General features: G+C 38.4%; 1 non-coding gene across 1 annotated transcript; it reads left to right on the top strand.

The window, feature by feature from the left end:
* The first annotated feature begins 593 nt into the window (after positions 1-593).
* On the top strand, positions 594-700 carry LOC122063565. The gene has a single exon (XR_006135398.1). It is a non-coding gene; the product is annotated as a small nucleolar RNA R71 (small nucleolar RNA).
* Positions 701-12,413: the final 11,713 nt, after the last annotated feature.

Raw genomic sequence — 12,413 nt, 5'->3', positions numbered from 1 at the left:
AAACTGGCCTGAGGTCCTACATTTGACCTAGGAAAAGTATTTTAGAAAAAAGATTGTTATGCAAAGGGAGACCTTTGGAGTCCAGGTTGACCTTGATTATGGAAATTGGAAGGCCCTGCTTGGTTGGCCTGATTCCAAGAGAAATTTGGGTGATTTCTCCATCCTGGATTGTAGGTATTACTATATGGATTATTTTGGTATAATGCATTAACACTATCATTAGAAGTGCCCCCAGAGGTGTTAGGGCATTCTTCTAGGAGATGTCCAGGGGACTGGCACCAAGCACAAATTTAACCAAATTGACTGATGATGGCTCTCTAGGAACAATAGCCTCAATTCTCTTAATTAGGCTATCCAAATGGACTTCCTTGGATACTATCCCATCCATAAAATATCATTTTCCTCCTATGGTTCTTTCACTCTCTTGGGTTGACTCCCACTCACAGGTTTTGTCAGCTAAGTCAAGTAAGAATTTCCATGTCTTTCCTTCATCTGTAAAGGAAGTGAATCCCTCAGGGCACATAGACTCTATCATTTGTTTAGTTGGGTAATCAATACCCTCATAAATTATTTGACATAAATGCCATAGGTCTAGGCCATGGTGAGGGCATTCTTGGAGTAGATTCTTGAATCTCTCCATAAGTTTGGAAAATGACTCACTAAGCTTTTGCCTAAACTAAAGGATATCACTTCTAAGCTTATTGGTCTTGTGAGTTGGGAAAAACTTCTTAAGGAAGACAACTGTGAACTTTTCCCATGAGGTTATGGAATTTGTGGGTAACCCATACAACCACTTCTTAGCTTGGTCTTCAATGCAAAAGTGATAAACCTAAGCTTAATAGCATTATTAGAAAGCTGTTGGATCTTAATTAGAACACATACCTCTTCAAATTCCCGTAAATTCCCGTATGCATCCTTAGAGGTCAACCCATGGAAGTGGAGCAACATAGTGATGTATTGAGATTTGAGTTCAAAATTATTGCCTTGGGCTTGTGGTAGAACTATGCAGGAAGGTTGGGCTATTCTAGCAGAGTAGAACCTATCTTTCAGAGATTGCTGTTGGTCTCCCATATTGAAGGGTTTTAAAGAGAGAAAACGTATAGGGTCACTACTTGTTGGATCTCTTCTTTCTAACCAATTCTTAGTATTACGTACCCACCTAACACTCATGCAACAGAAAACTACCCACAACTAGAGTAAGACAAGCACAAAAGAATGGATAGTAAAACTTTTTTTTTTTTTTTGATTTTTTTTTGGCCTTTTGGGAGCTTACCGGCAGGGATCCGGGGTTGCTCAGGTCAATTCCTAAGGTATTTCTACAGGGCGAAACCTGTCTTTATCATACTGTGAGGCATGGCGACCTCCACTGATACAACTATTATTGCAAGTTGATCTTCTCAGGAATTCGATAAAAGAAAAGAAAAAACAAAACAAAGCAAATAAAGCACTCTGATTTACCAAAAGAAAGTGAAAAATAACATGGAACTGTCTCCCCGGCAACGGCGCCAAAAACGTGTTGGGATTTAAAGTGTAACCGCAAGCGTATGGATCAGTGTAGCTATGGGTCGAACACAGGGAGAACAACCATTTTATTTTTTAATTTCTTTTAATAATGCGAAAGTGAACCGATTAATAGTTGTGATCTAATTTTAATTACTGTCCTAAACATATGTATCTAAAACAACGTCCTTACCATTCGTCATCTAAGAATTTAAAGACGCAAGCCACGCAATTAAAATTAAATAAATAAATAACTAAAAATAAATAACCCACACAATTTAAAAAAAATAAATAAATAAAGGAAAAAAATGCTGAAATAAAAATAAAGTAAAATAAATGGGAGAAAGCTAGAGAGAGACTCACAAGTAGGTTTCTCTACTTAGCCCGAGGGATGCATCATAATATGAGCTTCCATACTTGACCAGAGAGTCACTCTTACAAGGATTACTCTACTTGGCTTTAGGGAAAGGGAGACAATTAAAATAAAAATAATAAATTGATGGTTCTATGGCTAGGAGGGGCAAAGCCAACACATACACTAGCCATGAACCTTGGGGGAAAGGGATAGCAATAATGTAACGACTGAAATTAAAATCTTAAATTAAGAAAGAAAGAGTAGTCAGAAGAGGGAATGAGAGGGGGGAGAGAAGACTATTGAAGGAGCTTACTTACTTGAACTTCAACCCTTGAACTTGAAAGCTTGGGTGATTTGAGATACTACCAGCACTAAAAACCAGATCTGGAATAAACCAAATCTAAAATTTCTAGTACTAGAGAAAACAAATCTTAAGCCAAAAAAAACTGAACTTGAAAAAAAAAATCCTTCACGGCTTGTGATCTTGTCACTTAGATCTAAGCCTAGAACTATAACTTTAAAAATTACAACTCAATTGCATAAATCATAAACATAAAAGACTGAATAAGAATAAAAGAGTGCTTGCATTAATTGACATAAAAAACTATTACAAAAGTAATTAAAGTAAAAATAGAGAAGAACTAAAACTAAAGAGTGAGAGAGGGAGAGAGAGAAGAAAACTAAGCATAAACTAGAAAATAAACTAAGGGGAATAATAAAATAGGAGGGGGGAGGAAGGGGCTTTTATAGGGTTTTTTTTTCTTGCCTCCTTCCTTCTACAAGTCTTCTTTAAGAAAAGAAAAAAAATAAAATAAAATTAAATCTTGGTAAAAATCCTCCTTCTTTGAGATATTGTCTAAGGAAAGAGAGAATATGTTTTCATAATTAACAAATTCTATTCTTTTCTTACAATATTCACCAATATCTTACAATCTTAATTAAATCAGAAAGGAATCTCTGCATAGCATCTTCAAGATCTTGTGAGGTGGCAAGGAGAGAAAATAATCTTCAGGATTTTGTAGGAGAGAGGATGTGGTACCAATGAGTGGGTCCCACCTTTGGACTGGTTCTTGATTCACTTTAAGCACTTTCTCTTATAGACTTGGAAACTAAAAAAAACAAGAAAAATAAAAGTAGTACTATCCAAAGTGGGGCAAAATGTACACTTATATCCCTAAGATTTCACACATTATTGTGCTCATCACTGCTCCTAAAGTTTAGACTAACTATTTTTGATACTTTTAGTTAAGTCGGGGATATTCTTCTTGTATTTTCCTTGTTTTCCCCCTTATTTTCTTGTTCAATTTATGAGGTGGTCATGCTTAGATTGGTGATGTTATGACTTCTATATTATTTCAGATTCTTAAGTTTACACATTTTATATGCACCTAGAAGCTTTGTAGAGGGATGAATTTTACTGAATGAATCTATGTGGCTTTCCCACCCCCTCCTACCCCAGGAAAAAAAAACTTCTGTATGATTAGGCCTATTTGCTTTTTTTTTTTTTTATTAAAATGGTTGCTACACTCACACCATTCTCTGGGTTCTTCTCTACACTATTAATCATACATTGCATCTGGTGATACTTACATCTTTGAACAGTGAGATCTTCCATAAGCTTAGTCAATGAATCCAAAAATGTCTTCTTAGATATTTTTCTCCAAATGAGAGGAGAAACAAATGAGAGGAGAAACATAAAGCATTTGAGATAATTGCTAGACATCCGAAGATTGGTAATGGAACTGCCTAGTCTTGATGTCCAGCTGAGAACCAACTAATGACAATACATAACCAGATCAGAGGAGAAACTTCTCTTGCCTTCAACATCCATGGTATTGAAAAAAAGAAAAAAAAAAGGAAGTATAACTCTTGAACCCCTATTAAAAAGGTGATGTGTACTTGCTTGTGATTATTCATTTCATAGGCATTTCAAGTTCTGATTGACATAGATCTTATTCATTACATTAATTTCTATTTGCTCAGTGAAATTCTAGGGAGCTTATGCGTTTCATCTACTTGGTGGTCTTAGTTGGATTTATTTGTACAATATATGTATCCGTTTGTATGCATTGAATGTTGAGTCTTATTTTTCCGTTGCTGATATCATTACATCACTGCTGTATCTGGATTAGAAAAATAAAAGCAAAGATTGCTTTCACAATATATTATGCTCTAAGCAACAATAATCAATGGCAACTATATATGAATAAAGAAGTTATAAATTTTTTCTCTGTAGGTTCAAAATGCTAAATAAGATAAGCACTATTGGCTGCATTCAGAGAGATGGTCCACAACATTTGTTGGTCTGTAGGAAATTTTGTATTCTAATGAGGTCCAATAACTAAGGATAAAGAAATTGAAAGGGGATGACTGGAAGAGGTGGTTGGTGTTGGTTAGTACGTAGTAGCAGATCCACCTATCCCTTGTAAGGTTCCCTTGCTAACATATAGAAGGTTGGCCAACAGCTATCTGCCCTCTTTTGTGGCTTAGGGAGGCACTCTTCTAGCTTTTTGACCATGTCAAGTCATTTTGTTCAATTGATAGGAAATTTTATGCTAGGATGAATATGGTTGCAAACAAGACAAAATTATTAATGAAATGCATCCTTCCCATCCCAATTATTCCTAGATGTTAAGTAAATCGAGTTGCACAAACTTCCTTGATGGTTGGCTTGATCATATGATTGAAATCTCACCCACCAGAAGACCAAAATTTGCAAACAATAAAAATTAGGAATCATTTTACCTTGATGGTTGGCTAAAAACTGAAATTTTTAAAATGATACATGGGAAGGGGTTGAAGTTACCTGGAGGGCTCCGGAGGAAATAACCCAATCTCCTAGAACCAAGGTGAACTCTTGAACCGAATCCAAAAGAGAAGTTTGTCACAATATTTGAGTGTTATGAAGAGGCAATTTAGATGGGCGGAGGCGGCGGACTCTCACTATTCAAATGAAAAAACAAAATCAAATGGGGAAATGAAACTAAAGAGAAAAGGGAGGATGCATATGGCATACATGTTAGGATTTGTGGTTTGCAGCGGTGGTTGGAGTCGCTGTAGTTGCCAGATTGCCAGAGTTGGTTGTTGTGGTTGTTGGCTCTTTCTGCTCTCCAACTCTTCTATGTGGAATAATTCTATTTGGCTGAATTAGTCGGCGAATTGAATAACTAGGATCAAACATAGAAGGGCCAATCACTTTATGGTTCTCATGATTCATGGTCACACAATCCAAGCAACATGACCAAAAAATAGAGAAATCATGAAGATTCTGAGATGGATCTGGATGGAATTAGCACGACCCATCAATCAAATTCTTGGTGCGAATCATCAATTGTATAATTTTTTAATAATGGTTCACACTTCTTTAATGATCTTTTTTGTGGTTATACTGGTGATGATAGGTGGATCTGGTAATTGGTCTGTTCCGATTCTGATAGGTGCACCTGACATGCCACCAAGTCTCTTGCTCCTATTAAGCCCAGCCTTAGTAGAAGTGGGTAGCGGCACTGGGTGGACGGTCTATCCGCCCTTAAGTGGTATTACCAGCCATTCTGGAGGAGCAGTTGATTCAGCAATTTCTAGTCCTTATCTTGGTGTCATGTTTCCCAGTAAATGAGCGTGACCTAGAAGCAACAACTTCAGGCAATTTACTGTTCCGATCATAAACTTTTTTAATAAGTTGTCTTGACTGGAATTTTATTTTTGTGGTAGTGTGAATATTTTGAAAGTCAGGTCTGATCTTTTTCTTTTCCCTTTCTTTTCCTCTTTTTCTTTTTTATCTGGTGTGCATATTTTCAACTTACTTACCGGGGGGGGGGGTGCCGTCAATAGTATATCTCTTTCAGGTAGTCTACATGTTTCATATAATGGAGTAGAATCTCCTTTTTATTGACATTGTTTGTTGACATCCAGAATAAATAATCAGTCCTTTTAACTTAATTCTGCCATCTTGTTTATTTCAGCCCATAAATTGGAAATTTGTAAAAAATGTATTACAACTGAACAGATTCATTCCTATTGATAATGATCTATTATCAACCTTATTTTCATGTTTGTTTATATGTTATACATAGTTTAGTTCTTCTGATATCAGATTGAAAAAAAAAATAACACCATTTTCCATATCCTTGCTGATCAGTATATGAGTGGACTGTTTACTCTGTTTGCAGGTCTACCTGCATATGTATCGCAACATCTTCCAGGCTCCTTTGATATCGGTGATGTGTTAGAGTTTTAAGTCCAGCTGCAAACTGCATGTCTATGGCACTTTCCTTAATATGGCTGTATGCTGAACCTGTAGAGTTAGTGGGATTCCAAATGCAAATCAATTAGCATCGTATGGGGGAAGGGAGAACGATCCTTGCTGTACATGTGCTATTGAACTAGATGGATATACTAACCATGATATCCAGATTACCTGCTCTTATGTGGTCCTAGTTGAAGGCTATTCTTTCCCCAAAACTGCTGCTTCATCAATAATAGTGTGGACTCTGGACTGCATTGTTGTTCATGTTTTGGACTAGCCCTATAATAAAACCCATAAGAATTTGACTACTAAGTTTTTTAGCAAGATTTGAGTTCAAATTCTCTTATAAATTTATGCCCCTGTTATTAATCTAAAAATTTGACTAGTTATACATTCATTGACTCCTATTTATCATATGTAACTACTGCTACTCCTCCAACCACACTTTTCTTAAATATAAAATAAAAAACAAGAAACTCCCCTCTTCCTTCTCCTTGTTTTGTTTTGGAAATTCACAGACCGCTTATATTGGTTTACTCATGCTATTGCCCTGTCAAAAGAATGGGGTTTTCATGTGTTACCAAAAAAATAAAAACAAGAATGGGGTTTTCATGCAGCATTGTTTCTCTCATCTTATATCTGGTATTTCTGTTAAAACATGCCATTTTCTATCAATCATGTTAATTAACTTACCACTTCTTAACTACATGTAAGCTTAGTTAGAATATAAGGATGAGGGAAGAACAATGAGATGAGTGATGAGGAAAAAGATGGAGAAGTAGATGAGGGAGAAGAAGAGAAACGATGGTATGGTGGAGTGATGTGTTGTGAGTAAAATATCACTAACACCAATATATTGTTTCACCAACATATTTACAGGATATTACACATACCTCCCTAAGGAGGAAAAGGAAAATAAAACATAACATAACAAATTACTAAACTAACCTTAGTGAAACATAACTAATATCTCTAACACTCCCCCCTCAAGCTGGAGAATAAATATCATGCATTTCCAACTTGGATAGAAGGGAACTGAACTGATGATGAAGAAGACCCTTTGTGAAGATATCAGCCAGCTGATCTCCAATCCTCATAAAAGGTGTGCATATGTAACTAGTGTCAATCTTCTCTTTAATGAAGTGTTTGTCCACCTCTATGTGCTTTGTCCTGTCATGTTGCACAGGGTTGTGGGCTATACTTATGGCAGCCTTATTGTCACGATAAAGCCTCTTAGGTGCCTCAGTATCAAATCCCAACTCTTAGACTAGCCTTCTCAACCAAAGGAGATCACACACTCCATGAGCCATAGCTCTCAATTCTACCTCTACATTAGACCGAGCCACCACATGCTATTTCTTGCTCTACCATATAACTAGGTTGCCACCTACAAATGTGTAATAGCCTGATGTTGATCTCCTATCATAGACTGAAATAGACCAATCTGCATTAGTGAAGCCTTCTATCCTCATGTGGTTATGCTTGAAAAAAAGTAGTCCTTTTCCTGGAGAGGACTTCAAGTATTGGAGAATGCGTAAAACACATCCAAGTGCCCACTCTTGGGAGCATGCATGAATTGACTCACCACCCCTACTTGCAAAAGTAATGTCTGGATGAGTCAAAGACAAATAGATAAGCTTCCCAACTAGCCTTTGATATTTCCTTACATCAACAAGACAATGGCTAGCATCTTTCCTCAGTTTATGATTCTGCTCAATAGGAAAACTTGCAGGTTTGCAGCCTAACATTTTTGTTTCTTTCTATAGGTTTAGAATAAACTTCCTTTGGCATATATTTATTCCCTTCTTAGAGCTAGACACTTCAATCCCTAGGAAATATTTTAAAGGTCTTATAGCCTTAATCACAAATTGTTGGGCTAAGTAGTTCCTTAGATTGGCTATCTCAGCTCAGTCATCTCCAATTACCATAATGTCATCAACATAGACAGTCAGAGTTGTAATGGTACCATTACCATGCTTAGTGAATAGAGTGTGGTCAGCCTGACTCTGGGAATAACCATTCTTTAGAATGGCCTGTCAAAACCTTTCAAACCAGGCCTTTGGAGATTGTTTAAGCCATACAGAGCCTTCTTGAGAAGGAACACCTTTCCTGCAATTAAAGTGAACTTGAAGCCAGGAGGAGTTTACATATACACCTCCTCTTCTAAGTTGCTATGAAGAAAGGCATTCTTCACGTCCAATTGATACAATGGCCAATCCTTATTCGCTGTCAGAGATAAAAGGACCCTTATAGTGTTATGCTTAGCCATAGGAGAAAATGTCTCCTAATAGTCAATCCCATATACTTAATTGTATCCTTTTGTCACCAGAGCCTTGCTTTGTACCTCTCAATAGTACCATTTGACTGATACTTGATTGTGTACACCCACTTACATCCAACTGTAGTTCTCCCCTTGGAAAGTCAACCAATTTTTAGGTACAATTTTTTTCAAGGGCCATCATTTCCTCAGTCATGGCTTCCTTCCATTTAGGGTCAAACATATCTTCAGAAACATTCTTGGGAATAGAAGCAGATGAGAGAGCAATAGTAATTACAACACCTATAAGGGAGAGAGAGTCATAGAAAACAAACTAGGCTATAGGACTAGTATAAACTCTCTTTCCCTTCCTAAGAGCAATAGGAAGATCTAACTCTGATGAGGAAGGAATGATATTACCTGACTAGGAAGGGTGGATCTTAGGAGTTAGATTCAAAGAGGACTCTTGGCAGGTCTTCTTGTTCCTCCTTGTATACATAATGGTTATCTTTTCATTACCTAAGACTTTGAATGATCACCAACATCAGTAGTATCCACCTCTTTGTGTTTCCCAATGTCAAGCATAAAAGGAGAGATAGGCAATGGGGAAGGAAAAGGAATCTCATCAGTAGTCTTTTCACTTCTATTATGCTCCCCTTGAAAAGGATGCTGAGGAGAGGCAAAAAAGGGGAAGACTCCAAGAATATGACATCTTTAGAGAGAAGCCTTCATCTGGAAGAAGGATGATAGCACTTGTATGCCTTGGTAGTAGAGGAGTAGCTAAGAAATATACATTTAAGTGCCTTTGGGGTTCAGTTTAGTCCGAGAAGACTTATTAACATGGACATAACATATACACCCAAACACTTTTTTTTTTGGGTTTTGGGGGGGGGGGGAAGAGAAAGAAGAATACTAAGGAGACAAGATGTTCAACGGAGTTTTGGAGTCAAGGAGTTGTGTTGGTATGCGGTTGATCAAATAAGTAGCAGTAGGGAGGGCATTAGACAAAAAAATTTTAGGAACATGCATGCCAAAGAGAAGAAGAAGTCCTCCAACAAATGGTGATTTTTCCTCTTAGTTATCCCATTTTGTTAGGGTGTGTCAACACAAGCTAGCTGATGGATAATGCCATAGTCAGTAAAAAAGTCTTGAAGACCATCATACATATACTCCCCCCTTTGTCAGAACAAACAATTTTAATTTTGGTGTCAAATTGTGTACATACCATATGATAAAAAATTTTAAAGGCATCATACACAACACTCTTGTGCTTTATCAGAACAGTCCAAGTAGTGCGGGAAAAATCATCAAAAAAAGAAATAAACTAATAAAAATCAAGTAAAGAAGTAGTAGTAAAAGGCCCCCAAACATTAGAGTGCACAATGTGAAATGGAACAATAGATCTATTACCATGATATGGATAAGAAGAATGACAATATTTAGCAAAAATATATGGATCACAATGAAAGACATGAACTAGGAAAAGAAGTAAATAAATAAGGTAAATGTTTCCTTATAACAATAAAAGATGGATGTCCCAAACGTTAGGTGCCACAAAATCACAGAATCCATAGAACTGCTATCAGTACGTCCACACACATAAGACTAAGCTGTAGCCAAAAAAGCTGATTAAGGTTCAAGTAGGTAGAGTCCTTTCTCCTCATGCCCACTCAATAATCCTCTTCTGCACCAGGTCCTGAAAGAGAAAATGAGAATTTCTCCTCATGCCCACTCAATAATCCTCTTCTGCACCAGGTCCTGAAAGAGAAAATGAGAAAGAAAAAAGGTGACATAATAGTTTAAGGATTTTGTCAGATGACTCACAAATAAGAGGTTACGAGTAAGACCAGGAACGTGAAGAACATAATCAAGTGAAATGGAAGAAGTAATAGGAATGCTACCTTTACCAGATATGGAGGAAAGGAAGCCATCGACAACCCTAACCTTATCTCTACCGAAACAAATAGAGTACGTATCATAATAATGAGACGTTCCAGTCATATGATCCGTAGCACCAGAATCAATAACCCAAGATGGAGCTGTGAAAGGGGTAGATGAGGAAACCTATAAGGCAGAAGCTAGGGATCTGGCACTATAAGGGAAGAAGATGATAAGCCTCCTAGTTGAGATATGACCCTACGAAATGCTGCAATATCCTCCCTAGTAAGGGAATTGTGCTCTGCTTGTGAGCTAGAAGCAGATCTTGTAGTAGTATACTCGGCCTCAACATTGTGGGCTACAGCTCCACCACTATGTCCACCAAGAACACCACTAGAACCACCACACATGCCAGGAGGTTAACCATGAAGAACCCAACATCTCTTTTTAGTGTGCCTAGACTTCCCATGGTGATCACATCGTCTGTTATCTACACGAGGTGGGCCTCGGCCACCACCACGCCAATCCTTCTGAGAGCTAGTAGTAAGAGCTAACCGCTCAAGAGGAGGGGCATGTTCCATGGCCATCCACCTGATCTCTTCAATCTTCAAATAGCTATACACTTCATCAAGGGATGGAAGAGGAGATCGGCCCAATATTCATATTCGGATAGGCTCATACTCAGGATTCAACTCACCAAGTAAAATAAGAACCCATTCCTTTTCAAGTGTTTGATAAACCTTAGCTTTATCCTCAGGATTGGACAATTGCAGGTCTCTATAGTGGTCATACTCCTCCCAGAGACTAATGTGTTACACCCATGCCCTAATCTGGTCTAATTCGAAACTATTGTGACAGGCCTCGGATCAGAGATCAGAAGTATTTTCTGGTTTTGGCTCGCGACTGTGCATTGTTGAAGGGGTAGGATGACCCCATATGTTTGTGCATTTCATACCTATCTAATTGGAGGTGATTCATACCTTCCGATCCGAGACGATAAGTGACCAGACTCCCCACACTTGATTTTTGGCACGCATCATAATTACCGAAAGGCCTTGAGCATATTCGAGGGCAGCCACTCGTGCGAGGCCAACCATAGGACAACAAGATGTCAAGATAGCAAGCTATCTTGGCCACTAGAAGCAAGCCACCGAAAGAACCCTGGGCTTGAATATGGTGCCTATTTTTGATGGGTTGGCAGGCTACTGTCGAGGTTCCGATGCTTGTGGTTCTCACCACTCCCATCGTAAATGACTTCGGATGATCCCAAATCATCCTCCACATTTTCCTTGTGATGTGAGCACCTTATAGACCCAAATGGGTGAGTTCTCGTGCCCCAAATTTCATTTAACCCAATTGGTTCAAAAGAGGTCCAAACCAAACAGACCCTTAAGGCCCACTTAAGTTATAAGTTGGGAAATGAGGATTCATTTCCTCATTTACCTTGTGCCCAATGTAGGAGAGGAGAGAAAGAGGAGAGGAAGGAAGAAGAAGAGGAAGAAGAAGGGGATTGGAGGCCTACCTTGGTGCTGGCTGCCGCCTTGTTGCCGAAACACTGCCGGAGGTAAGTATAATCACCCATGCCACTCTCTCTCTTCATTTCAACCTAGACAAAGCTAGGTATGGATGAAATCTTGATGTACAAACTATGTCAAGGTTGTAGAATGAGTGTTCTACCCTCTTGATGTGGTTGTCGAGCTCAAACCAAGCCCGGTGAGCTCCGACAACATGTAATGCCAAAAGACCAACTAGGGTTTTAATCGTTCAATCGATGTATCTCCCAAACATCTCAGTGGAATTGGAATTTTCTTGGCTTAGAATGATACTAGGAACATCCCCTATAAACTCCATGGACCAAATCCTGACGATCGTGCCCGAGCAGGAAAGCACTGATTCGAGTTGGACCTTCCTGTGTCCATAAAAAATATGGCATAGGAAACATTGTAGCTGTTTCCGATGGGCATATGAGCCTTATGTGCTCTCTGTCACCTCCACCAAAAATAGGACTGATATCTTTGGTGGAAATGCATTGTTTCCGATGGGTGTTTTCGGTGACAGTACTGTCACCTAAGAACTATATCTGTACCCTTGGGGGTGACCTGTGTGGGTCCCTCTCGATGTTTTTGATGCATACTGATGTACGATTCCATTTGTGTCTAGGACAGTGATGCGCACGA

The sequence above is a fragment of the Macadamia integrifolia genome, unplaced genomic scaffold, assembly GCF_013358625.1.
Source record: "Macadamia integrifolia cultivar HAES 741 unplaced genomic scaffold, SCU_Mint_v3 scaffold1356, whole genome shotgun sequence".
In the NCBI taxonomy this organism is placed as follows: domain Eukaryota; kingdom Viridiplantae; phylum Streptophyta; class Magnoliopsida; order Proteales; family Proteaceae; genus Macadamia; species Macadamia integrifolia.
Note: the sequence above shows the minus strand (reverse complement) of the source record. Positions and strands in the feature narration are given on the sequence as shown.